The 26,605-nt window shown below is 46.9% G+C and overlaps 1 protein-coding gene across 7 annotated transcripts in view; it reads left to right on the top strand.

The window, feature by feature from the left end:
* SLC31A1 (solute carrier family 31 member 1) overlaps positions 1-26,605 on the top strand; it is a 235,818-nt gene that overhangs the window by 166,711 nt on the left and 42,502 nt on the right. The window contains exon 3 of one of the 7 annotated variants that reach the window (XM_085610423.1): positions 12,029-12,095. The exons of the other annotated variants lie outside the window; for them this stretch is intronic. The gene's annotated coding sequence lies outside the window, so the exon portion shown is untranslated. The remainder of the gene's footprint in view (positions 1-12,028; positions 12,096-26,605) is intronic. 7 annotated transcript variants of the gene reach the window in all.

The following is a 26,605-nucleotide window of genomic DNA, read 5'->3' as shown; positions in this document are numbered from 1 at the left end:
TGATTATGATTAAAAGTCCTGGTTTTGCAACCGGTGCTGAAGATCTGCCAGTGCTCGTTGCTTGCACTTTATTGTATGTGTTTTAAGTTTATCCTGACCACGAACCAAGCCTTGCAGGGCACTGGGACACTTCACATTTCTTTCACAAGAATAAATGAGGATTAGTTGTATATACATTAATAATAATTTCCGTCATGATCACGGTGCTTCCTTGATTGTAGGTGTTCACAAAGTGGACAGAGAGAAATGGAGTGAGCAAGGATTGTGTGTTGGTTCAGTGTGTCTTGAAGAAATGAGAGATTGGAGACTGGGCGGTGGACCAGTCGCTAGCGCATTACAAATTAAACACCTTTCCATGGTCGAACAAGGCCATCCTTGTGGCTAGTGGACATTTCAAGGCAAAGGTTTGTTTTTGTTCTCCTCTCAGTTACCATGTCCTCTTTGACATGCATAGCCTTTCTGCCAGGCACGTGGGTTGCGATGGTGACTTGATTTTTTGCATTAAGTGAGGTAAAGGTGCCCACAAAGGATTCATATGAAAGATCTACTTTTGAATAATTTTATCTTTCATAAAAAGTGACCGGTTTCACTCTCGTTTGGATCCTGCTCTGTGTTTGTGAAACAGACGCATCAGCCCACAAAGGATTCATATGAAAGATCTACTTTTGAATAATTTTATCTTTCATAAAAAGTGACCGGTTTCACTCTCGTTTGGATCCTGCTCTGTGTTTGTGAAACAGACGCATCAGTGTTATAGAACAAGGAATTTATTTCCTTTGCTACACATAAGGTCAATTTATGTAAAAGATTTGCCCTAAACTGCCTTCTGAAGAAATACACATTGAGGGTATAATTTCTCACTCAATCCTTTAACCAAGGGATCAAGAAATTACTCAAGATTAACATCCGTCCTGAAGATGGTCTCATTGATATGACAGAACAGAGACCGAAACATCAACGCCTATCCCATTCTTCTTTTGTAGTTCTTGTTAATTAGTCCTGTCTTGAGTTCTGAATCCTATGTTTAGGACAGACTCATCCCATTGAAGATGGGCAGCTATACACTGACAATCAGAATACTTTTGTATGTTTAACTTATGTTGTCTGTTGTATGTTTTATTTGTACTGTCTTTTTCTGTACCCCTACTATTATGTCTTTTTGAAATATAAACTTGATTATCCTTTCCAAAGCCCACAAGGTGCTTTTTTTTTTTGATTGCCCATTTTATTGTTTGATTTTTTTTTTTTTTACATAGCAATGCCATTTTAAAAAGGAATTGTGGATTAGGATAGAGCCAGTTTTGGATAAAGATGAGGCTGATGTGATCGTAGTATGTTTTCTGTTGTGTAGTAGTTGTTTTATTGAGAAATGTGCTTAGCTATCCTTCGCCCTTTCAGAGTTCTCGGATCTGATTGTCTGTCTGCGTCGTAGCCATGTGATGACAACGTTGAAAGCAATGCTTCTGATCATAGGAATGAATGGCCTGCAAACCCTGTCATGAAACCCGTCCACATATTTTTTATGGAATGGTGCCATCCTCCCCTGGCATGGCTCCAGGGTCCTGTGTTTGCTGAAGGAACGCTCCTCAATCTTCTGTTTTGCCCGTGCCATCCTTAAATGCGACTATGGAAGTTAATGGAAATTCTGCAAGGAGGATTCAGCACAGCCTCAATAAGAGGGTGTGAATTCCAAGCCCTTGCAACTGCTACTGTGAAAGCCTGGTTAGCAAATGTATCCCTTCTTACATTGGGAACACAGAGGAGAGCAAGGTGGGCAGACTAATGGCTACGAAGTGAGGTGGATAATCTTACAAAATTCTACCAAAAGTCTGTTCACCTTATTTAGACCCCAAAACACAAACTTATGGACACATAAGAAAAGGAACACCACAAACTGTAAGTACTCTCCACACCAGGGAAATAATTGTCCTCAGAGGCCATTTTGAAGATGGTGGTGAAGGAAAAGGGAAAAGTGGACCGTTGATTTCCTGGCCGACTTGCCTTTGAAATCAAGAAAGAGAAAAGACAACAAAAGTTATGGGATATAACTGGTGAAAAAAGGACCAAGCTGGCGATGTCGGATGGGGACTATTAAATATAAACAAATGGACTCCAGAACGGAGTTTAGTATGTTGGGGACCTAAAGTAGCTTTACCGGGGAAGATGCTCTTTCCCACTTCTTCTTTTTGTTCTGATCCTTTTGGAATTTAGAGCACAGACATTATTCGTTAATAATTTTGTCTTGGAGGTATTTCTATTGCTAGCTTTGTAAATATTATTTCTTAGAATATATGGAATAAACTGAAATCACAATTGGGAATCGCATAACAGTTAATTTTTTATCTTTGGGGATACTGGTAAATTACAATGTTATGTTTATTTTTGCGGAGAAATGTATTCACAACATTGAAACCTTCTAATGACATGTCCTAAAACAGAAGGGCTTCGCTGTGTGCCAGCCCTCTAAATTTAGGTCACATCTGAGCTGCTTCTTTGTGCTTCTCACAACACCCTATTGTTCCACGGAAAATTAAATATCGCCTTCATTAGGAGCGACCTCCTAGTTCCAGTGGGGCTGGTAATGTGAGTTACTTGCTTCACTAAATTTGGAGATCTGCTGCAACAGGAGATCTGTTTCACTCGAAGATTCATCTGCGGCATGGAGGGTGGATCTTCTGGATGAAATACTGGGTTGAAAATGAGGAGTCGAGACTAGAGTGCCCAGTTCTTCTGATAAGTCCTTATTTATAAGAGGACCTTCATGGTTCTTCTGTGTAACATCCAGAAATTGTATACACCCCCAGTGTTATCTCTTATTATCCCCAATATATTGAATTCCTGGGTACTGAGTTACCAGCTTAAGCTGATAACAGCTAAGTTTGGCCCAGCCTCATGTTTTCTCTGCTATGGTAAATTTTTACAGCAAACAGCATGTAAATATGTAAAGTAGCTTAATTTAGAGAATTTTGCGTAACAAGAGTAACATAAAATTCCCAAAATGACGCAAATTACGCCAGTGTAATTTAAATTCCGCCCAGGCCTATAGGATTGTTTGTGTACATCAGAGAGGTACCACCCATTTCAGGGAGTTGAATGCAAGAGATGTGCTCTTTTTGTTAGGTCTCGCCTAAATGTAGATTAAAGTGTTCCTGTACACTCATGTAATCAAACATGCACTAGAAATACGTACGTGTGGGTGTCCTATTCATCCATTGGGCTGTTCATTTGTAATTCACATCTTGCTTCTGGCCACCAGAGCATACAGCAAGGGGCATTGGCTAAACCCACTTCAGCCATTGGCTCACTTGCACTGTGAGTAGTTATTGTGCATGATGACATGTGCACTTTAGTGCGAACGATGGCGGACCAGTACATTACCAATCCTTTCCATTCTTTATCATTTGTTGCCATCCTTTTGTTTTTATACTATGTCCACTCGTCAAGAGCCTAAGCTCATTCCCAGCACTACTGGAGCAGTTTTTACCGACAGGAGCAGCCCTTCAGGGATAATCGACACCGCTGCCCGGCTAGGAAGCCCCAGCACATCCCGCGGCCGCAGAGGAGGGAGAGGCGCTGGCCCCGGGACTGCGAGGACCAGCACACAACAGCTCCAGCTGGTCCTCTTCCCGTGCGAGCCGCGCCCCCTCCCAGTGCCACGCCCCCACCTGAGCGCGATAACTCCTCGCGGCACCCGCTTCGCGGGTGCCACTCGTCAAGAGCCTAAGCTCATTCCCAGCACTACTGGAGCAGTTTTTACCGACAGGAGCAGCCCTTCAGGGATAATCGACACCGCTGCCCGGCTAGGAAGCCCCAGCACATCCCGCGGCCGCAGAGGAGGGAGAGGCGCTGGCCCCGGGACTGCGAGGACCAGCACACAACAGCTCCAGCTGGTCCTCTTCCCGTGCGAGCCGCGCCCCCTCCCAGTGCCACGCCCCCACCTGAGCGCGATAACTCCTCGCGGCACCCGCTTCGCGGGTGCCACTCGTCAAGAGCCTAAGCTCATTCCCAGCACTACTGGAGCAGTTTTTACCGACAGGAGCAGCCCTTCAGGGATAATCGACACCGCTGCCCGGCTAGGAAGCCCCAGCACATCCCGCGGCCGCAGAGGAGGGAGAGGCGCTGGCCCCGGGACTGCGAGGACCAGCACACAACAGCTCCAGCTGGTCCTCTTCCCGTGCGAGCCGCGCCCCCTCCCAGTGCCACGCCCCCACCTGAGCGCGATAACTCCTCGCGGCACCCGCTTCGCGGGTGCCACTCGTCAAGAGCCTAAGCTCATTCCCAGCACTACTGGAGCAGTTTTTACCGACAGGAGCAGCCCTTCAGGGATAATCGACACCGCTGCCCGGCTAGGAAGCCCCAGCACATCCCGCGGCCGCAGAGGAGGGAGAGGCGCTGGCCCCGGGACTGCGAGGACCAGCACACAACAGCTCCAGCTGGTCCTCTTCCCGTGCGAGCCGCGCCCCCTCCCAGTGCCACGCCCCCACCTGAGCGCGATAACTCCTCGCGGCACCCGCTTCGCGGGTGCCACTCGTCAAGAGCCTAAGCTCATTCCCAGCACTACTGGAGCAGTTTTTACCGACAGGAGCAGCCCTTCAGGGATAATCGACACCGCTGCCCGGCTAGGAAGCCCCAGCACATCCCGCGGCCGCAGAGGAGGGAGAGGCGCTGGCCCCGGGACTGCGAGGACCAGCACACAACAGCTCCAGCTGGTCCTCTTCCCGTGCGAGCCGCGCCCCCTCCCAGTGCCACGCCCCCACCTGAGCGCGATAACTCCTCGCGGCACCCGCTTCGCGGGTGCCACTCGTCAAGAGCCTAAGCTCATTCCCAGCACTACTGGAGCAGTTTTTACCGACAGGAGCAGCCCTTCAGGGATAATCGACACCGCTGCCCGGCTAGGAAGCCCCAGCACATCCCGCGGCCGCAGAGGAGGGAGAGGCGCTGGCCCCGGGACTGCGAGGACCAGCACACAACAGCTCCAGCTGGTCCTCTTCCCGTGCGAGCCGCGCCCCCTCCCAGTGCCACGCCCCCACCTGAGCGCGATAACTCCTCGCGGCACCCGCTTCGCGGGTGCCACTCGTCAAGAGCCTAAGCTCATTCCCAGCACTACTGGAGCAGTTTTTACCGACAGGAGCAGCCCTTCAGGGATAATCGACACCGCTGCCCGGCTAGGAAGCCCCAGCACATCCCGCGGCCGCAGAGGAGGGAGAGGCGCTGGCCCCGGGACTGCGAGGACCAGCACACAACAGCTCCAGCTGGTCCTCTTCCCGTGCGAGCCGCGCCCCCTCCCAGTGCCACGCCCCCACCTGAGCGCGATAACTCCTCGCGGCACCCGCTTCGCGGGTGCCACTCGTCAAGAGCCTAAGCTCATTCCCAGCACTACTGGAGCAGTTTTTACCGACAGGAGCAGCCCTTCAGGGATAATCGACACCGCTGCCCGGCTAGGAAGCCCCAGCACATCCCGCGGCCGCAGAGGAGGGAGAGGCGCTGGCCCCGGGACTGCGAGGACCAGCACACAACAGCTCCAGCTGGTCCTCTTCCCGTGCGAGCCGCGCCCCCTCCCAGTGCCACGCCCCCACCTGAGCGCGATAACTCCTCGCGGCACCCGCTTCGCGGGTGCCACTCGTCAAGAGCCTAAGCTCATTCCCAGCACTACTGGAGCAGTTTTTACCGACAGGAGCAGCCCTTCAGGGATAATCGACACCGCTGCCCGGCTAGGAAGCCCCAGCACATCCCGCGGCCGCAGAGGAGGGAGAGGCGCTGGCCCCGGGACTGCGAGGACCAGCACACAACAGCTCCAGCTGGTCCTCTTCCCGTGCGAGCCGCGCCCCCTCCCAGTGCCACGCCCCTACTATCAACCACAGCATAAAGGCAACCCCTGTAACGCGTATCGCGGGACGCGTGCGGGGCGCAGTCCGGGACGAAGACCGGACAAAGAGCGGGCCGTTTGAGGCCGTTCGAGGACATAGAGGACTGGCCTGGCCCACCCCCTCTTTGGTTCCTGTTATCTGATTCGTCCCTTCTCCATCAGTAAGTACAATGTGGGCACTGTAACTGATATATCATGAGCACACGGGGCAGTCGCAGCAAAACTGCAATGGGGCTGAGCAAGCCCACCGGGACACTGGATGATTTCCTCGTTAAGACTAACCTAGCAATTGATGCTGAAATCACCAAAATGCAAAAGAGGGTGTCAGACGAGCTTGATGCGGCACGTAGGCTTTCCCAGACTTTTGCTAACTCCAAAAAATCTTCCCTAGGGAAAATAGCGTTTGCTGCATCCCCACAACATGCTTCTTGTCCTTCCCCATTGATAATTATGGCCGATGTTCATCATGCTTCCCCACCATCTTCCCTTTCATTAGACGCAATATCGACATTAACAACTGGCCTCCCAAAAACTCTCGAGGGAGTCACTTCCACTGGACCTGGAACTGTCATCTTTTTGGCGGATAGTCCTGACCCCCCTGACCCCTCTCCCCCAGCAGTACAAAATAAAAACAAAGCTGGTTCAACTCTTAAAAAGAAAAACGACGCAAGATCTGCCTATGCCCGCAAAAAACAAAAAATTGCGAGGTCACAGTTTTTTAATAATAGGCGAACACTAGCCACCACTGGGGGGATCAAACAAGCCCCAAATTTGGTTAATCAATCGACAGGGGTGGATAGCGAACATAGCAATTTTAACGTAGTCCCTGACCCTATCCAAGGGCCTTTCCCCACATGTGGTGAGAAACCTATCCAGGGAGGGCAAAGTGAGTCAGAGAGGGACAGAGACAAGGGGGGTGACGACGAAGACTTTCTTAAGATAGTCTGGGGTACATTAAAACAATTACTGTCACCTCTGGAACTTAGGCTTTCTCGTATAGAGAATAATCTCCTTGAGATGGACAAGACCTTAGTCTCCCTGGCCACTCTTAGCCTAAAACAACTGGAAGCAATTTATCCTCATATTGCTGAGAGTACTTCTCAGGAGAATGACAATGCCATTCACCAGGTACCAGAAACTAATGCTAATGCTAGTTCCCTTGTTCCTGAAATTCCAGCTCCGGCCTTGTCCGTACCCCTACCAAAGCCAATCACAATATCCAAACCCTGTTTTAAGCCAACTGTTCCCTTTCCCCCCTTACCAAAAACCCCAACATCAGTGGTAACAGGCTCCGAGAACCAGTCCTTATCCAACCCTATCCCTAAGGCCACACATAAGCCCAATAAGATTAATGTTCCCCGTACTGCGTGCATAACTAACCAGTACCATGGCCGCCAGAATTTTCGTGGGGGTTACATTGATCTTCCTCCTGATGCCGGGCCTTACGTCGTTATACTGGCTGGTGTACCACCACTTGACCCACTTTCTAGGGAGACCCAGTGGTCCCTAAAGAACAAGGTGATCCACTGGCTTAACACCAATAGGCAGCTCCCCAATACCGTCAGGACGAGGGTTCTAATGGTCAGGAGAGTGCCATGGGTGGGTCGTACCCATAAATCTATCCCAGGTGACTGCATAGTGGTCTCATTTGCAGACCCTCACACAGCCCAGCATATCACTACCTGGGATTCACAGGATACTGACCAATCTATTGTCACCAGACCCCTTACCTTTTTCTATCCTCCAAAACAGACGGTCGAGCTACCTGGGGCCTGGTCAATAGTCCAAAATCGCAGACGGAAAGGACATGGGGATGGTTGGCAACCTTTTAATAACTGGTGGGAAGGAGCACCCACCATGAACAGGTTCGAATGTCTGGATCAGGTGGATTGACTGGGAATTAGTGCTGCTATAATCCCTACTAACGCTAAAAATCCCCCAACGGAAACCACTCCGAGAGAAAAATCAATGCCCATACCCCTAGTCCCAATCCACACTGGGTTAGATCTAAACCCCCCTGTACAGCGCCCTCTTGCACCACAGGTCAAACTATCGGTAGACTCTGAACACCTGCAAGCTCGGATAGGTACTACTGGGAACGCGGGGCCTCATCAACAGGAAATCAGTAACTCAATGCACTCTCTCCTTTCTTGGAATGTCGCAGGCCTCGATAGTAAGATCACCCACAAGCCTTGGCTGGAGATTGTGCAGAAGTACGGCATCCTATGCCTACAAGAAACTTGGCTTATTGAGGAAGTGCATATGTTGGGTTACCGAACTTTGCATACCCCAGCGGCGCCATCAGCCAAGGGTCGCAACAAGGGGGGCTTGTGTACATATATATCCAATATAGGGGACGTAAAAGTTTACGACTTTCAATCTAATCAGTACTTCCAAATTATATCATTTAAATGGGGCACCTCGCAAAAGGTGATTCTTGTGAATTTTTATAATAATTTGCTAATTGGTGAGGTGGAACCAACGCTGCACGTCATGATTCATCATATTCATAAGTTGAGAGATCAAGCTTCGGGGGACTACATAATGCTGTGGGTGGGTGACTTCAATTGTCCCGTCTGTCCGTCTTCTGAGTTAGGTTTGTGCGGCCTTGCAGATCTCGGGGAGGACGGTCCCTTGCACTTTTCCCACACCAACATGGGGTCTCTTCTTAACAATGTTATATTTACCTTTGACCTCACCTTTATTAACCAGGCATGCTCGCCCCAGGTTCCCTTTGCTCCAACGTACCATGGAAGAGGTTGTAAATCTACAATTGATTTTGCCTTGATATCACCCACCTATCCTGATTTTATAACATTCTGGGAAACGGGGGATGACCCCATGAGCGATCATTATCCTATTACCTTCGGGGTAAATCTCATGGAGGGCAAAGTAAAGGAACCTAGTAGGGTTCTATATCCATTTGAGGTTACCCTATCTAAGACCAACGGGTATGTAATTAAATGGGAGAAAATAAATCCAACATCTTTTTTTCAAAACTTTCTATCCTCCTGCTCCACGGATATACTTGCCTGCTTAGAGGAAGACACTGACCCAAAGAGCATCATGGTTGCTTTTTCCAATATTCAGTGCCACATAAAAAATGCACTGACTAGGAATTGCAAAGACAAGGGGAGGCATACTCGGGGTTGGTTTGACTCTAGATGTACATTAACATTAAAAATCTTAAAGAAAGCTTTGTCTGCCGACCCCAAAGATAGAGTGCAAATTCGTCGAGCGAGATATGATTATAAGCTGGCAATTAAACAGCGGAGGGCGAAATTGAAGCAAGAGGCCTGGGAAGCCTTGGGGGAAGCTGCTGGGAATAAGGACAGTTATGCCTTTTGGAAAGTTATAAGGTCTGTTTATAACTTAAAAGACAGAGATAACTCTGTAGAAGTGGCCATAACGGCTGAGCTCTGGGCAGAACATTTTGGTAACCTTTATTCCAGCAACACACAGGGTAATGCCTCGAACCCAGGCAATGTGAATTTACCACCAGATGGCATTACTCAGGATAGTAATCTTACTGTTTCCCCAGCACCTCCCTACCCTATTGAACTGGTATTCACCACACTAGAAGTGGAAGACGCCCTCAGAGAAAGTCCCTTAGGTAAAGCCCCCGGCCCTGACCACACCCCAGTGGATCTCTATAAATCAGAACCGGACTTCTGGGTTCCCTTGTTAACTAATGTACTTAACATGGGAAATAAATGCGGTTTTATTACCACCTGGTCGGACGCAATTGTAGTCCCCATTTTTAAAAAAGGAAATAGGGACGACCCTGCTTGTTACCGTCCTATATCGTTATTGGACGGACTTATGAAAGTCGCTGGCAGGATCATCCTTAAGAGGATACAATATTGGGAAAAAGAGAAGAAGGTTATCTCGGAGTTCCAATATGGGTTTCGAAAAGGACTAGGGACATTGGAGCAATCTTTAAATTTGTCCCTATTAGTTTCAAAATATACACAGGCCAAAAAAGGGGATCTATTTGTTACCTTTGTCGACCTCAGCTCCGCATTTGATTGTGTGGATCATGCGATGCTCTGGTCGACATTGGAAGACATCGGGGTGGACTCAGCTATCCTTATATTTATCAAAGAATTATATAGAGAAGCGGGGGCCAGAGTAAGATTTGGGACCCAGGGGAAATGCTCACAAAAATTTGCCATAAACAGAGGGGTGAGGCAAGGCTGCATACTTGCACCCTTGCTTTTCACATTTTACATAAACTCTATCGCTGTAAGCTTAATAACACTGGCAAGCGATTACCCGGCTGTTAAGGGTAGCCCCGTACCTATTCTTTTATATGCTGACGACGCGGCAATCATGTCTAGGACAAAAATAGGTTTGCAGAGAGCAGTGAATGAATTTTCATCCTACATGGATAAAAGAAATTTAAAGGTGAATATTTCCAAAACTCTCTCCATGCCCTGCTCTCAAAAGAAAAATAGACCATCATGCTCAATATATTTAGACCAGCAAAAGATTGCTATTACAGACACCTTTTGCTATTTGGGCATTGTGTTTGACAGGTGGGGAAGGTGGAAACATGCAGTGTCAGCTAGGAAACTCGCCTTTAGCCGCGCCATAGGTGCTTTAAGAACTTTCGCAGCCAAAATTGGGGGTAAACCCATCCAAGAAATGCTACAGGTCTACCGGGCAAAGTGTATAGCAACGGTCACATATGGCGCAGGTCTCTGGGGTTTTGAGAATGTGTCCGCATTACAAACTTGTGAGAACATCTTTATTTGTTACTTACAAGGTGTGCCCAAAACCACGTCGACTTTTATGATTCACATTGAGACCGGCGTAAAATACCTTAGCGACATCATAAAAATATCACCTTGTCTGCTTTGGCATAAGATCTGGACCACAGAGGAGTGCTATTTGAATAGAAATCTCATAGAAGACTGCATGGGTTTGGACGGTGTAGCAAAAATTAAGTGGCTGCGACACGTACAAGCGATGTTTACTAACATTGGACACCCTGAATTTTACAACGAACCAGAGACCTTACAAACCTTGACTAGACCGGCCCTCAAAAAGCTATTATCTACACACTTAGAGAGCGCTAGATGGGATACCGAGAAACTTAAAGGCACAACCCTGAACTATCAGCAAATCACCCCTACTGAAGGCCTACAATTTTACCTTGGAACTGAAAAGGCACCCTATGTTCGCATGCTCCTAACTAGGCTGCGCCTAGGGACTTTCTTTCGTTTGGTTACTTTCCCGAAACAGAATGACTGGGCCTCATTGAAATTAATATGTCCATGCGACGACCATTCCACACAAAGTAACATTCACATCATGTTCTTTTGTAATTTGTATACCAGTCCGAGGAAATTATTCCTCTTACCCCTACTTAAACGCTGGGGGATAAGAACATGTAAATCTGCATACCTAAAAATTTTGCTTTTAGAAGATGTGGATGTTATTTGGGTTGTTTCTCGCTTTTTAATGTCAGTGATGAAATTTAGAAACTCTATGAGTTAACTAACACATGTCAACCTTGACTGATTAATCCAAATGACTGTCGTACTTTTTTAGCTCTTGCGAGAAATGTTTTTTATCCATTTTGGTAACTTGTTTATATGGAAAATGTTTTTATAATTGTCTGCATAAATTGTATTTGTATGCTTTTATGATTTTTAGATAAATCGAATAAAGCTATTAACTAACTAACTACTATGTCTTTAGATTAGAGTAATTCAAAACCAATGTAAACTTTCTTTTCACCAGTAAGAATTGTATTGTTCTGTGATATGGAATAACATTAAAAACTGCCCTAAGAACACCTGAGTGCTAGGAAGAACCCATAATGTTCTAATAAAATTATATGCAGTTGGGTGTCAATTTATTTTAAATGTTAACATTTGCATTCGAAGCATATGGCCATAAATAGTAGGCGGCGACATGTTTTCTTTTTTGTTTGTTCTATTTAAATAACTATTTGACCAGCATGCCAAGGCCAGACCTGTTGACTTTAGCAATGCTTATGAAACTTATGGTGTTATGGATCATCCCTATTCCCAGAGTGTATCTTGTTTTAAAATACTCCAGCCAATACCCAAAACAAAGAGTTAACCAGTGCACTTGGACTCGCTCTGCCGATTATCTCAGGTGAAAATATACATGTGAATTCTTTCGTTTTAGAAAATTGAATAGAAGTGATGCAGATGTCCAGACATACTTGGAAAACGTTTGTGCCTTCCAAACGATCGTAAGTCTGCACCCATATGAGGTGTGTTTTTAGGTTTTGCCTGCGCATTCATTAAGCTGAGCTTACAAAGTCTTTTGTATTTAAATATATTTATTTATTTTTTTAAAAAGGACTTGCAGCCCACCCTTACTTTCCATGTGTTTGTATGCTTGTCACTCTGTTTTACTTGCTTGCTGTTGGTTGCAGCATGTTATTTCCTGTTGTGTTCGTCTTTCTCTGTTAGGTCTCGGCTAGACAGCACATGCGCTGTCTCGAAGAGACATTTGTTAAGTCTCTGGGATTCAGCCCTCCCACAGGCTTCCCATTTGCTTGCCCCATCGTCTGTCTCCTATTCTTTGTCACCATTTGTCCCTGGCATGCATGATTATGCCCCCCACCCCCCAGAGTATGGACCAAGTACTTGTTAAAATCCACTGCTCTAGTTTTTTATGACCATTTTGGAACCTACTTTTTAGGTCTCGGGACCATCCGGTCGGCAGACCGGAAGTCCGGAGATTTAATGACTTGGGAGAAGAGGGGCTTGAACCCGCCCCTCTTTTGCCCTGTTCTCCATTGGCTGGCCTCGTAAATGCTGGCCAGCCATTGGAGAAGAGGTCCCGTCACTCCAATCCTGCCCCATCCTTTTCGGATCGGGGGGCGTGTTTTTTGCGAAAAGTCTCAGGGAGGAGACAACAGCAAAACACGCCCCCGATCCGAAAAGGACGCTGCGTTTCCTCGCCTTCAGCACCAGACAGCCGGCCAGTGTGGAGACTGTTCTGGGAGAAGGACACCAATGATGCTACCTCAGATGGCCTCCCACCAGACAGGGCGCCACCGTGGCCACAGCAGGGGGCTCTCATTGTGGTGAGGGAAATGGAGGGGGGTAGTCTTCCACTGCACGCTGCCCCGTGGCCCTAAGTGACAATACACACCTGCTAAGGGGGGACGGAGGCTGCACGCAACCAGCTACATAAAATTAAAAAAAACACAGCAGCCGCTCCGCCTCGGACACTCGTGACGGCTTCTCTACTCACTTGATTTATTGCGGGCTGAGCAGACCGCAGTACCTTCTGTATCGCGCTATTCGGGCGCGTGTTCGGTAAAACAGCGCTTCTCGCGGCGCTCGAGAGCCAGCAGCTGCTGTTTTGTTTAGCTGGAGGAGCCCGGGCTGTGCCTCGAGGAGGAGGAAGGGTCTCTGGGCGCGCCGTGGGCAGGAGCAGAAGCAGCCACGAGTCATCCATCCCGCCCCCCCGCTCGCTCTCTGAGAAGTGTGAAACACTCCTTCAGCGTGAGCTGTGCCCCCGCTGCAGTGTGTCGAAGCCCCCCCCCCCAGCATCGGGCAAACAAGCGTCCGAAAACACCGCCAACAGGAAGCATGACTGGACAACTTTATGTTCGTGACTAGACCAGTCAGGATAATTTTACTGCTGACGTCGAACACTATTCTCGCCTCTTCCCCATTATCTCTCTCTCTCCCTCTATCACTCCATCATGCTCTTCCCATCTGTCGGTTTATCTCTGTTTCTTTTTCTTCTAACTCTCTTTGGCTACTTAATTTAATTTCATCTTTCCTTTATCTCGCCACTCTCTCTCTATCCCCTCTTTATGTCTTCCTTCCTTGTAGCCTCTCTCTGTCAATCTATCTCTGTATTTCTGTAACTCTCTCTATATCAGTTTAAATCCCCTCACCCTCTCTCCCGCAGTTCTTACCCTGTTGCAGAGTGCTTTGCCCGCGCTTGCTCACCTCTGATACACATACTGTTGTCTGTGAGTTCACCGTCTGCAGGCCCAGCTGTCTGTGTCTACCTGGCTTCCTGGGGCCGTCTTATGACAACCGACCTGGCCAGCGTTTGCCAGCATTGTCTGAGAGGGTGCCTTTGCAGGTAAACGACTGCCGTTTAGGTAAAATATCAATTAAGCAACCCTCATGAATCGTGTCTCTTTAGGTGTCAAACTGCATTCACTGAGATATGTTGCTGCTCTGCAGACTCATTTCACGCCCCCGAGTGTGAAATGTCCCCTCGACCAAATCCCCGACTCCTCACGCATTTCACGGTTTGATTTAGCAGACACCCCGACACTTGTACCCCTCGCACGGCGCCAGTGCTCTGAAGCGAAGCCTACCCTTCACTCCCAGGAGTGTGGAATCCAGCAGGGCCGCATACTATCTTCTTTTATGGGGGATTTGGCGAGGACCGAATGAGTGATTGATTAAAATTGCAGGTTTGACCGCAGATAAACTGCGAATAATTATAGTCTGACTGTCTGCGGAAGTTTCACATTGTTATGGTGTTTGGCCGGGGTGCTGCGTGGTGATTGGGTTAGTGTACGTGGAACCTCCCAGGAATGTCCTTTATGGCAGCCCTGGCTGTGCGCAGTGGCAGGATGGGGCCGGGTGCACGTTCGAGCTCCGTCGCACACTTAATGCAGTAGTCTTAGCCCTTCCACTGGCTGCATTCCCCCAGTCTGCTTTGGGGCCAACCTGGGGAGAAAGAGTGGTACGTCCTTTAAAATGTAATTCTAAATTGTATTTATGTAACTCTTACAACCCACTGACTAGGCTTTTGCTGCGAGTAGGACGCTACTCCGGAACCCAAGGTTAGCGGCATATAGGTAATATGTTAGTAATCTCTGCATTCTTTTCCCAGTAGATTTAGTTGTGTTAAGGTTATTGGATTAGATGGCGACATGATACTTACAGTGCTTAGAAATAGCAAAATCGCAGTATGAAGTGCTATATAAAAACAAGTTGTTACTGTATGTTACCAAAGAGGCATACAAACAATGCAGCTGTGTATGTTAGAAATATATTTTCGTGCAGTAACCAGCCCTGGGCTGTGCTCCCCTGCACACTGACTGCATCTCCAACAAAACCAATACGTCGGCTTGAAATTGCGTCTTAATCGATTGCTTATTTATATACGCGTTTATATGTACTTCCTGATTTACAAAAAACAAGCTTGGTTAATACGTTGTGTTTTTTACATGTACAGCAAAGCACTGGCATTCTTTTCCTGTGCGTGCCTCAATGCACTGCTGCTAACGTGAGCAGATACCCGAAGAATATGTACAGGCTGTATCCCTTTGTCCTACATTGTTTACACATCTCACATGTATAAATTACACCTGAAGCTGCAACAGGGCCTACAGCATGGCAGTGAGCACTCCCTTGGGTGCGCTACTCGATCTTCCCTTTATAATATTGTACTGCAGCACTTCTGCAGTGCTTCCCTGCCTCTTGTTGATGTTCCAGACCGCTTTGCAGAACAAAGTTTAATGGTTCTAATTTTGATATTAATGGATGAGAGAAGGCCATTGTTTGTGTGTTATATATCAGTATTGGTTTTGTTTTTAATACAGTGATAATAACATAGTATTAATTACTGCATTAAGCTTCCAAGATTTTACCCGTAGAAATGATGTATTAGTGAGTCAGTGAGTGTAGTGAGACTCAATGACACTCATTAGGTTTCAGCGACCAGACAGCTCCAGCTGTCTGTTTGCTAAAAGACCTATTGTCAGCCTGAAGTGAGTTTGACAGAGGCTTTCCCCACCTAGGGAGAGCCTTCGATATGACGGAGACCCGGGGGCCAGCAGGATGGACGGGTGTGGGCGCATTGACCTTCCGGCTGGGGATGTCGCGGATTGGTCTGCGCACCTGCTGCCCCGGAAGCACTGAAGTGCTGGGCAGGTGGTGTTGATACCGCCCCTATTTAAATGGCTGCGAGAAAAGGTCTCTTGTATCCTGCTCGCGGCAAGGTGTGGTCGCCTTTTTTTCTGGACGCCTCCATCGCCCTGGGAACCCACGTGCTGTGTTGTGGCTGGTTGTGGGCCACTTCCCCTCACATTGCCTTACCGGTAGCCGCCCGGGGCTCGAGTTTTACCCACCCACCATCCCCAGAGCAAGGGGCCCACAGGGGTGCTCATTGGGGTTTAGGGCAATGAAGGGTTTTTATTTAATGGTAGCATTATATGTAGTGTTTGATAGATCATGTCATAAGTGTGGTGTTTAATCATGTGTTTTGTTCTCTTGTTTGGTTTGATAGTAACGGTATTTTGGTTCTCTTGAATTGTCGTATTTAAGTTCGCGGGCGAGGTCTAGATTGGGGGACACTTCGGGTCCTTTACGGCATTTTGTTTTACCAAATTTAACATCTGCATCCATTGACCCTCCAAGGGGTGCTGCCACCAGGTCGGAAGGAGGTTGCGGGGGTTCTGGTCAGTCACTGACACGCAGCCCTTTACCTATCAACCACCCGCTCAGGCGCATTTGGGCACAACCTAGCTCTGGCCCTTGGGGGACGACAAACCTGGGTGTAGGGGGTCCGCGGTAGGTATCTGAAGGGCAGCCGGGCTCCCTGTGCAAGAATTTGCAGAGGTTGGACACTTCCCCGTAGAGAGAGGAGAGGGAAAGTGGGCTCATCCCATAAGGAGGAGGGCCCCAGAAGAGGTAAACAAGCATTTACAATGCAATGGTCTCGGCATTGGTAAAGTTAGAGCTATTGGCATTGCTCATGACATTATTTTTGTTTATGTTTTTGTTTTTAAAACATTTAAAGAAACGGCATTGTCATGAGCAATGCCAATAGCTCTAACTTTATCAATGCCGAGACCGTTGCATTGTAAATGCTTGTTTCTCTCTTTCAGCACTCTCCACAGTGCTCGTTCTTTTACCAGCTGCACTCCTCCTACCCGCCCTCATGCCCTGTCCACAGATCACGCCCTTCTACTCCCTATCACTTCTTTTTCTTTCGTTGCTGCTTTCCTTTTCCTCCACCTTCTCCCTCCTCTGCTTGCTCCCTTGCACCTCCTGGTGCTTGCCCCATCCACAAATCAACCCCCTCAAGGCTTTAAACCCTCATTGAAGTCTGTATCGTTCTAGTGAGTGGTAGTTGACTGCCTTTTAATATGCTGTTAGTGTATAGGTGACGTGCTGATTGGAGCATGTGTGCATGTCCGCTATTACTTGGCACATGTGTAGTCTGTTTATTTTCCACGTGTGTGGGTACTAGGTGTTTATGTGTTTACTCCATATGTGATCATTCATCAATGGAGTTTATAACTGGAAAATCAGACCTCAAGTGAATCAGGTATGCATTATCACAGGGCATGTCAGAGCTTCTTGAAGTTCCTGTGTCGTCTTCTATAATTGCATTGCCATGTTTTCCTGTGCAAAAGGATTGAACTATTCATGTTTCACCTTGTTGCTTCTCATTTCATATGGTCGGAACTATATTTCTTTAAATTTCTCCAGTTGGAACACGTCCTTACTTTTTCCACATTCACCGGGTGAATTGTTTCCATGTGCCATTATTGCTTAACCTAAATTCTCTTCAAAGGAGCCAGGTTGAGTCTTGATGTCATCAAGGTCTTCCTGCTCCTCGGTGTCCATGGCAAAAGTACTCCTTTTAATGTGGTTGCCGCTGCAATGTATTTCCTCATGTTCACTACTGTAAACCAGCCTAACACTGATTCTTTCAGTTTTTTTTGTGTGCAGTTTTATATAGCTCCCACACTACCCGAAGATATTGGAGCGCTTTATATTGGCCTCAGTTACTTTAAACAAGGACACATTCTTTTTTGTAGGCATAGCAAGATTAAGTGATTTTCCTCAAAATCAAGGATGTTAAGCCGGAGCTCGAACCCGTTTTACCAGCCCCGTAATCGTCAGCTCTGGCCTTTATGCCACATTCTCTCCGAAAGGACACCATATCATCTCCGCATCCTCTGCCTCCATTCCTCATTTTGTCATTATGGATAAATCACTTAATCTCCCCATTTATAAACACAACAAGCATTGGCCAAGCCAGTTGGTTTTGCATGTGTGAAATCTATTGTTTTTAGGTCTCGGCTTAACAGCGCATGCGCTGTCTTGAGGAGATGTGGTGTTCTATCTGTGGGTTTACTGGCCACTCATCTACTACCAGCGTCTCTTTCACTTTCTCTGATGCCATTTGTCATGGCATGCGAGCGTCATTGTGTTTGGCCCTCCCATAGCGCATGAACCAAGTACATGTCTCCTTACACTGCTCCCGGTTTGCGCAGCCATTGTTTCTTTGTATTCAAGCACTTCATAGGAGTACTTGTGTTTTCATGCCATCTTCCTTGTACACATACCACTAAAATGCATGCGTGTGTACATAAAGGAATGCATTTCTTAAAAAGTTGTTAAAACACAAACAGCACATGTTTATTTAATTCTTTTTTTTTCATGATTCTATGGTGTTGGAGTGCTCGCTCCGTCCTCAGTCTTGCCATAGCATTAACACGAGCCAATGTATTGGAGTGCTTTAAGTGCTTACCAGTTACATTCCACAATGCCACATTCCTTCTTCTCGCCGATCCTGCTTTAATTAAGGTATTTGTTCCTCCATTATTGTTGCTTCCTCCCACCCTCTCTCTTCGCTGCTTGCCAATCTCCCAATCCCCTTTTGCATCCCTGCTTTACCCGTACTCCAACTACCTCCCTTGTCACTGCGGCTTTTATTATTATTTTTTTTTTTTAAGGCTCCGTTGGTATTATAGTGGTCCCTCCGTCTTGCCTTAGCGCGAACACGAGCCGATTGTATTTGAGTGCTTTAAGTGCTGAACAGTTACATTCCACAATTACACATTCGTTTTTGTTGCTGGTCCTGCTTCAATTAAGGTATTTTTCCCCATCCTCTTCGATTTCCCTGTTTGACCCATCCCCCCCCACTACCTCCCTTGTCGCTGCTGCTTTTTTTTTTTCTTTGCACGATCCTATGGTATTGGATCGCTTGTTCCGTCCTCCATCTTGCCATAGTGCTAACACCAGCTGATGTTATTGGAGCTCTTTAAGTGCTCACCAGTTACATTAGCCAATCACACATTCATTGTTGTATGCAAGGGGAAGCATAAGTGATTTGCCAGAATCACAAACTGTTCAGCCGACCCTAGATTTGGAACTGGTTCCCCAGTTCCCCTGTTGGCAGCTCTGGCTGTTATGCCACATCCTCACTTCACTTCAAAGCTGCTCAACTGTTTCTCACTGTCTCTTCCACATTTGTTCAGCAAGACCCAGTCAGCACTGAACAAGCATTGTTAAAGCCAGAAAATCACGCCAATGCCTGCGCTTTTGGCCATATCGATGTGAATGCATTCAGCCATGTTGTCTAGCAGCACATCTGCTGTTCAGCATGGCTGAAAGTCATGAAAAAAGCACTATGATATGGCCAGCGCAGGCCACGGCATATCGCTTTTTTGTGTTAGGAGAGGCAGTATAATCCCCCCTTGCTTCACGTCAGCAATGGGTACTACTTACCACCCATTGCACCACCTTCTACTCCGCCCATTTCCACCTGCCTCCTGAAGATGCATCTGTTATTTTTTTATCTATTTTGACATGTGCACATTGTAGTATGACACGTTCACCCCATGTTTTCATTTCCAGACACATGAATTGGACCAAAATACACAACCTCATATGTTTTTGATGGGGTTTCTCATGTTACATTTATACTTGCGATCCCCTTGTAGGACAGTGGCATCGACTGCATAGTTGCCCCCAACTTTTTGCTGATGTTTTGACTGTTTTCTGACTCTAGCCAGGCTGTGGCCCTGCTATCCAGGACCCCAGCCTATCTGCTTCCTCTCTAAACTGATGCGAGTACCCTAGGTACATACCAATTGGATACTGAGGATACCCAATCAGCCCCTTGTAGATGGTACCCTAGGTACCCAGGGCATGGGTCCCTCAGAGGCCTACCAGGGGCTGCAGCACTTGTTGTGCCACCCCTGGGACGGCCATACAAACTGACACCACCAGACCACTATTGTAGTCTGGGTAAGGTGGTGCTTGCACCCCTTACAGGGATATAGGTATCCTGTATCCCACTTAATACAACACATATATCCTCATAGGTAACCCCTAAGGCAGGCCTTGCTAATCCTACAAGGCCGGGTGCTGAGATATGTGTGAGGGGTACCCACACCTGAGTAGGGCCCCTCTGCAACCTTTGTAAAACTATTGCTGTGTTGTTTGTAGTGCAGCCATACCATATACTCTTAACCCCATTATAAGTAATCGCGATAGCGTGATAACTTGAGTGGCTGCACAGAACCATGTCATGTTTGGTGTCAAACATCGTGGAATCATACCCCCAATCCAGCCTTGGGAGTGAGGGCATGATACCCCCGCTAGAGGGGTGATATGGTAAAAGCGGCAGATTTTAGACACCAATTTAAAAGTGCACACGTAGTACAAAATGGATGCTACCTGCTGCCCACACGACTCTGGCTGCCTGTTGCTGTGCAGAACTCCAGCCACGGCAGCTGGACAATAGGGATCTTGTTATCTTGTTGCAGGGAGGTGTTCCCACCTCCCCAGACAGACTAGGTGGATTGGAACTGGGTGGGTGCACCATAGGATGTCTTTCAGACTTGCACGTAGGCTTCTCCAGTGCCTACTTCTGCATACACCGCCTCAAACCGGTTCAGGGGCATCCTGTCCCCTGCCCAGGCGGGAAAACACACAAAGGGGAGAGGGTGTAGCCACCCTTTCCCGCCTGAACTCTCATTGGTGAGCTCTGATTCAGACACTCCCCTAATCTCTGGATAAAGGTGGGTGCAGGGTCCCCAGAGCCTCAGATTAATCTTGGACTTCAAAGACGTGAACCTTTGACTTGCTGCCGCACAGCTGAATGAAGAAATCTCCCTTGGGGTAAAGGAGTTACCCCCTGCTTGGCAGGCACCTGAAACACTGCAAGTGACCCGGTTGGAACTCCGCTGCTCCTACGGACATCGAAGACTTTTGCCTACCCTGAGGTGGGTTTCCAAGCATCCCAGAGGCCAGTGAGTGTGCACAGCAAAGCTCAGCACCGTGGACCCCGTGGGTGCCGCGATCCCCAATACCCCAGGACACCGGCCACCTCTTGCACAGCACACGACCCCGACCAGTGGGGAAGTTGTGCTTTGGCCCATTATTGAGCCAACCTCTCAGCCTTACTTGTGCCAAAGGACAACGCTCCAGCCCGCTCCGGCGACCCGTGGGCTCATCTTTACGCACTCCAAATTGGCGCCTCCGCGGTCCCTTGTCTCTCGACTGGTGGGCCCTAGCGGAGGTCAATCTTTACTTTAAAGGGCTCCCCTGGCTGCTCCAGGCCTGCTCTACCGTCTCCTCGCTGGAGACCTCGCTCAGACCTCGTTGGTCTGCACCGTAGCGGTTTTGTGATCCTTGTGTGGGTTGCGGTTGCCAAGGCTTAGTGGATCCAATCCGGACACTAACACCGCAGCGGCCTTCATCCTTCGTGGGACAGTCGCCTTCCAGAAGCTGGCCTTCCTTGGAGCCTCCTGGACCCCGTGGCTGCTGATCCAAGCTACCCATCTTCCACCTGGAAGCACCCGACATTGAAGGGCTTTTTCTCCTGATCCCCCTGGTCACTGTGCCGTGACCCAGACTCTGTCCCCTCTGCTTTCAGGTCCTTACCTTCAAGATCTACATCTTCAATATGCACGACATCGACGACGCTTCACACCAGCAGCAGTTCTTCACCTTTTTCCATTGAAAACGAGATCGTGACCCGACATCGAAAACGACCTATGCACCCGGCTTCCCTGTGGCAGGTAACAGTGGTACCTCAGTACTGTCGTGGGTGTGGGCCCTCCAAGAGCATAACTCTAAGCTGCTGAACTTGAACTCCTGCTAGAAGTGTTTAGATTCTTGTAATTTCCAACCACGACATTCTCCATAGCGTTTAATAGAGATCCCAACAGTAGTTTATACCACTGCATGCGTCTCCCGTGGATCCCCTTCCTCACTACCTTGGGTGGTTTCGTAAGGGGACAGCGACCATAAGTGCCCTAGGCACTGACTGTAGAATTGTCTTTGTTCTTATACCACTTTTTTAATATCTGGTTTGGTCCCCCCCTGGGGCCCTATGATTCCAGTGCTATTTATTGTAACTATCAATGCTTGTTTGAATTGTATCTTTACCTCCAGTCTCATAAAGAGACTAGTGGGATTATTCCTAGAATAAATACATATATTTTATATATATTCCTGTTTGGACTACTCTTTAACCCCTTCGACGCGCATGACGGAACGGTTCCGTCATGCACGTCGGTTGGGCTGTGCTTATGACGGAACCATTCCGTCATGGCCCCGCCCGCGCTCAGAACCTTCAGCGTGGCGCGGAAATCCGCGCCGCGCTGAAGGGGTTAATTTGGTCATTCAAGAGGTTATCCATGGTAAAACAATAAGCTTAACACTCCTTCAAGACTTAGCCTGAAGGCTGCTCTCCACAGCTACCACTAGGATAGCTTTCTTTAAAGGTTGTCTTTGAACCTATCACCTTAAGAGTTGAATTGGACTGGTGCAAGGTGTCCCCTATAACTAGTGGACAGCATATGCCAGGCCAACTTCTCACACCCCTAATCTGGGACTCTATTAGTCAGACGAATGTTACTGTCATTATAAACTCCAATCAAAACATTACAAAAAAAAATAGGAGAGGCTGGAAAATCAACTCAACATGGAGGGCACAGAGCCTCGGCGTCACCTCAACGTCTTGTGATTCTGGGCTTCCAGTGACTTTCAGCCATGCTGAATAGCAGATGTGCTGCTAGACAACATGGCTAAAAGACATTCACATTGACACGGCCATTAGCTCGGGCATTGCTCAGACCCATTGGCTTTGCCAATGCTTGTCATTAAAACAAGTTAGTATACTCTAATGAAATGTTTGGGTTATGTAAATCATTTTATAGGCAGTGCCACTTTAATTGTGACTTTGTCAACAAAATTATACATCTCTCAAAGATGTTTAATAATGTCTGACACATTTCACCCTATTCATTTTTTGTACTTGAGATGTGATTGTTATTTGTTGAGAGTAGCTTGAGGGGAAGGAAGCAAATAGTAAAACACCTCCATGCCACAGTGAGTAAAAACAAGCATTAGCAAAGCCAATAGGTTTTGTCCAGGTGAAATCTGTTGGCTTTGTCAGTGTTTTTTTACATGTTGCACACACGCTGCTGGCAACCTGGCTTAAAGAAAAAAAGCGCTATGACACAGTCAACGCTGGCTCACGCTGCTGTGTAATATGTACAAGAGTCCATTGACAATCAATTGGCTTTGCCAATGCTTGTTAATTTTTGTGAATCAAGTCTGCTGCGGAGATCGCTACGCCAGTTCAGCAGTTACTTGAAAACTGAACACTCTACATTAGACTCTGTACATAAAGCACAGGAGTGTGGGTCCAATGTCGTGAGCTTCGGGACTTGCAGTGAGGGCTTGCATTCTCCAGATGGACTTGTGTCCAGCTGATCTCATAGAGTTCTTTGTTAGCATGTGTGAGCGATAGTGTGTGAGTCTAGACCATAGGAAATACCACTACCCTTCTGGGCTAGCCTTCAGAGTGAGGACTCCATTGCTTCCTTGGGTTCAGTCATGGAAGTCTGATCATCGTTGTACCGTCAGTGGATTGTGTTGTCAACCTTGTGAAACAGTCAAGGTTCCAGAGGTGAGGGGGGTTGGAGGGTTCCTTAAAGGTGACGGACGAGGTGTTCCTTCAGTAGATGCTTTTTCAGCTGCTTTCTGGCAGAGGGAATGAGTGAGTCTGGGTCTAAACGGGTCTTCATTCTGCGACGTGACCATAGCATGTTGTGGAGTGCGCTACATTCTTCATACCAGCACAGCCCTGCATCAGCCTCTACGTGTGGTGTCACCGTGCCATTTGGTAGGTCCTTATGGATCCTGTTCCTTCTTCAAATGGGTTAGCCGCCTTCAGTGTGAAGGAAGTCCTTACAGGAAAAGATCTCATGCCAGCGTTTAGATAGCACAGTCGTTACCTTGTTTGTTCATTTTAATCCTTTGGGAAACCAGGCTTTTTCTAAAAGGGTGTGTTTCATTTATTGAATATTAGACCCCCCCATCAATAGTTGAACGTTCGTTTCATGCACACAGAGTGATCCAATTTGCATATTTAAATATAGCTTTTACTCCAGTGAAATGCATCTTTGAGAGTGTTCTTGTGAATCAAAACCCAATGCCTTCGCATCTCTCCATGTTCGTTCATCGGTGGGTGGGGGGTCGAATGTAATAATTCTGTTCTTACTGTAGAGAAACTGCTCACATTCCTCAAGCTCCAGTGGTGAGCTAAGTCTTGGCTAAATCTTCCATGTGCCATATTTACAACTTCAAATAGGAAATATAGGGAAAGGGCTGAAGGCGACCTAGCTTCCAATGGCATTTGTACATATATCGCTTACTTTGGAAGGTTGAATAGCAAACCGTGTGAATTTAACTGCCCCAGGATTTCTTTTTATAGAAAGCAGAAAAAGAGCAGCAGGCACAATCAACGCTATGTTATATTGATTTGCATAGAGCACTAATCTCCCGAGAGGGTATCCAGGCACCTGTCTACCTATACTCCTATATTTTATAGGACCTGGAAGCCCGACGTAATGCCTTTGCATTACCTGTCCCTCAAACACAGTTGTTGGCTTTTTAAAATTCTGTTATTTGCTACCATCACTGCACCTGCTAATGAACTAGCGTTTGTCTACCAGCCCTTGTAAGAGAAGGGTTAAATCAATATAGATTCTCTCTCACGACACACCTCCCCAGTGCTCCTAAATAAGCATGAGTTCCTCTCAGGTATGTCATTGCGCTGTTTATTTTCTACCTTCTATTTAATGTCGAAGACATTATACGAACACATTAGTGCAGATTATTAAGGTGAATCTGTGCATAATTTACCTGCTAAAGCATACTGAATCCAGTAGATGTATATCATCAAAGGTATGAATGTAAATAAGTTCTGTGTGAGAGTAAAAATAATTTATGCTGCATACCTCGGGTAGGGTGATGCTGTGCCATAGCAAGGGTAAGATTACGGAGTAAGACAATTATCACACTTTTTCTCTTGGAAGCGCCATTTTACAATGTTCGATGAGCCTTTTTAGTCATTCCCACAGTGGAAAAAGGCTTTTTTGCCTATACCAATCGGGTTTTCTAGGCCATGTGTAGCACCGACCTCCGGATAATGGTGGATTATTATTATTATAAGCTTGGATGACTTTTTGTTCATTATTAAAAATGTTTGTAAGTGCTACTTGATCTCTTGATGGATTTTGTCACTGTTTGCTCTGAGGTTTTGGAAAACATGTCCTAGAGCTGGTGTGGCCGATATAGATCCACGAGGGCTGGATCCCTGCCAAATTTTCAGCTGATCAACATTAGACAAACTGGCATACTTTGAATCTACTTTGAACTTGTGGTTGTCTTGAAAATCTGGAATGGATCAGGCATCCTTGACATTCCTGTCATGGACGGCGAGCATTGGGTGCACAGCGGTGATCTGATTCGAGCCCGGCTTGTTAAATCAAACATTGCTAGTTTCGTTTGCCTCCTCCCTTTTTGTTTCTCGGGAATCAATACTACTTCCTGCGCTTATCAATATGCATAAGTGACCGCTTAGAAGTCTGGCATGCGAGAGCTTGTTTACTGGTAGTGTGTTTGTGGATGATGTCCCACTGTTGCATATGGTGATTAAGGCAACAAATTGAATTATTCGTAAGAACTTGCTATGCAGTCTTCAGCCCTGATTCTCTATCTAAGGTTGAAGGAACAAAAAAGAGAATTTTCATTCTTTGCCCCTTCAAGATTCTTATCCGAATTATTGATGTTTTCACTCTCAATTAATAATACAAGACACCTATTATGATCACAGGTGAAGTCTTCAGACTTCCTCATAAATACCGTGTGGTCCCATTAAGTGGACCCTGGAAATTAAACTGTAGGACCAGTTTCATTGACGATCACCTTTCCGTTATTGGCAATCCAAATTTACTTCTGGATGGTAAGTTTTGGCTAGAGGAATGTGAAGTTGTGATTTGTTTCTCTTGCAACCTTTGTGAAGTTCTGTGGAAAATTGTGCAACTTTGTAAAGTTACAAAGTTTCACACACTGTCCCTCATTTGCATGAAAATCGTAACCCTAGTGACAGTTTATGGCAAAGAGCATAGACCAGCGGAGAAAAAATATGGATACATTTTGCAGTGGGCATAGATAAGGTCTGTTAAAGGCAAACCTGCATTTACTTGCCATCATGGCTGAGTTCTTAAGAGTAAAAATCATCTCCAAAGTCACTGAAAATAATCAGGCAGCAGTGAAAAGTGTACATGAGCCAATGTGGATTTAAGCAGAAAAAAATGGCACGTGTTTCAAAACGTATTTTTGGGATTAGTGAGTATTTGGCTTATTACGATGCTATTTGGGCTCCAGCACAACAAGTTCTAGCCCCTACCATCTAGGGCCACAGAGAAACTAGGACGGTGGGAGAAATATTGTAGGGGACCGGACGGATTAGAAGTCACTATCTCTGGAAATGAATCTGTAAGTACACTGGCTCTGCGAGAAAAACTGTATTTCAACAGAATGTGTTCTCTCAATAGTGATTTGTGCCAGTAGAGTTTGCTGTGATTGAGAGATGGCAATTTCTTTCAGTCCTTTGTGTTCTTTTGCGTGTGTGTGTGTGTGCGTGTGTGTGTGCGTGTGTGTGTGTGTGTGT

Source organism: Triturus cristatus, chromosome 1_2, assembly GCF_964204655.1.
Source record: "Triturus cristatus chromosome 1_2, aTriCri1.1, whole genome shotgun sequence".
Classification (NCBI taxonomy): Eukaryota; Metazoa; Chordata; class Amphibia; order Caudata; family Salamandridae; genus Triturus; species Triturus cristatus.
The sequence above is the reverse complement of the archived record's forward strand: the minus strand, read 5'-3'. Positions and strand labels throughout refer to the sequence as shown.